Source organism: Myotis davidii, unplaced genomic scaffold, assembly GCF_000327345.1.
Source record: "Myotis davidii unplaced genomic scaffold, ASM32734v1 C64298410, whole genome shotgun sequence".
NCBI classification, from domain to species: domain Eukaryota; kingdom Metazoa; phylum Chordata; class Mammalia; order Chiroptera; family Vespertilionidae; genus Myotis; species Myotis davidii.
This window is the reverse complement of record NW_006381930.1, coordinates 1-2,038: the sequence shown is the minus strand read 5'-3', so window position 1 is coordinate 2,038 and position 2,038 is coordinate 1. Positions and strand designations below refer to the sequence as shown.

At 41.4% G+C, this 2,038-nt stretch overlaps 1 pseudogene across 1 annotated transcript; it reads left to right on the top strand.

The window, feature by feature from the left end:
• Positions 1 to 93: 93 nt before the first annotated feature.
• On the top strand, positions 94 to 1,966 carry LOC102767008 (annotated as a pseudogene). Its single transcript, XR_001512175.1, has 2 exons — positions 94 to 386; positions 628 to 1,966. The product of XR_001512175.1 is annotated as a metalloreductase STEAP2 pseudogene (transcript).
• Positions 1,967 to 2,038: the final 72 nt, after the last annotated feature.

Below are 2,038 nucleotides of genomic sequence, written 5' to 3'. Positions count from 1 at the left end.
TGGTTGATTCTTGTATGTGTCCTGACCAGAGATGGAACCCGCAACCTTGGTGTATCAGAAGGACGCTCTCACCAGCTCAGCTACCTGGCCAGAGCCCTTTGTTTTTCTGTCTTCTGTTGTCCTGTGTGCTGTAACGTCCTACCATAGTCCTTTCTACCACTAGCAGCTTTTCTGATCTGCTGCGAAATTGGGTAATCAGGTTAGAACTGTGTCTTTTAAACTGTTCTCGGTGAAGACATCCATCTCTTCCTTGTGTTCCCTAGTGCCCTGCTGCTCAGAGAGGGGCCTGCAGACGAACGGCAGCAGCTCGCTGGACAGAAATGCAGACTCGTGGGCCGCACTCCAGAACTGCTGAGTCCGAGTCAGCGTTTTAACGAGGTTCTCAGGTGACTCATGTGCGCAGTAAAATTTGAGCCGCTCCACTTTAGCACGTCAGCTCTGTGACAGCTCATTTTTTCTATCCCGAGATCCTTTTTTAGCTTGCAGGTTGTGTCTTACCATGCTCTAAGTTATATAGCTTGCAGAAATATTGTACGTCTACAAACGAGGACCATATTATAATGTCTAAAAGTGTATTCACGTTTGGTAAGAGGTGATTGATGAACATTTTATTTTCTCTCTCCCTAGGATATCCCTGGTGATCTTGGAAGAGTCTGTGTCATGGAATCTATCTCGATGATGGGAAGCCCTAAGAGCCTTAGTGATACTTTTTTGCCTAATGGCATAAATAGTATCAAAGATGCGAGGAAGGTCACCGTAGGTGTAATTGGAAGTGGGGATTTTGCCAAATCCCTGACCATTCGACTGATTAGATGTGGCTATCATGTGGTCATAGGAAGTAGAAATCCTAAATTTGCTTCTGAATTTTTTCCTCATGTGGTAGATGTCACTCATCATGAAGATGTTCTAACAAAAACAAATATAATATTTGTTGCTATACACAGAGAACATTACACCTCCCTGTGGGACCTGAGACATCTGCTCGTGGGTAAAATCCTGATTGACGTGAGCAATAACATGAGGGTAAACCAATACCCAGAGTCCAATGCTGAATATTTGGCTTCCTTATTCCCGGATTCACTGGTTGTCAAAGGATTTAACGTTATCTCAGCCTGGGCACTTCAGTTAGGGCCAAAGGATGCCAGCCGGCAGGTGTGTATTTTTACATCTTATTCTTGTTTATCTAGTATTTTGTGGTTATGTAGTTAAACAAATAGCATACATTTAAAAACCAAATTCAGACCCCCTCCAATGATTATCATTTAGAAAACTATGTATGAGCACCCGAAAGTCCTGACCTCGTCGGGGCACACATCTTTTCTTGGACTTTTCTGTCATAACCAGCTAATCCAAGAAAAGGCAAGGTTTGCTGATGAAGAATGGAACACATTGAATTGATCTCTCCTTGCCTCCTCCAAAATAGAAAGAAACAGCAAGCATGTCCTTTGTCTTTCCTCCCTCTTCCTTCTCCCCTCTTCCTTGCTTGCAACTATTCTGTAGCTGTATTCCATCACTGTGTGAAATACGACTTAATGTGACCCTCCAGAAGAATGCTTTGGGAGTACCTTTTTATTTTACATAGGTTATTCATAGAACTTATTAAAACACAGTAGTACAGCTTATTTTATTGTTAAGTGTAGGTTTTAATCCCTGTGGGCAAGATAGAAGCAGATTGGATTTCTTAGGTTCTCGGTTAGTGAGGGGTTGTGTCTAGTTCACCTTGAAAATCAAAGCAGATGGGGAACTCCCTCCATGCCTTTGTGGAATGAGAGCCTTTGTAAGTAAACATATGAATAGTGCGCCTTAAAGGTGTGATGCTGCATTATAATTAAGCATGATGAAAAATACCTTCGTTATTTTTGTCCATAACGATAGTTGATTAGGAGTCTTAGAAAATAAATTCAAGTATTATATCACTGCATGCTGCATGTCATTCACAATAGCCGTTCACTTTCGGGTCTTTAATTTGGAAGGCTAGTAAAAGAATATATATTTTCCAGTTTTTCTAGAGGCTATTTCTGAATCCCTTTTTTTTTTT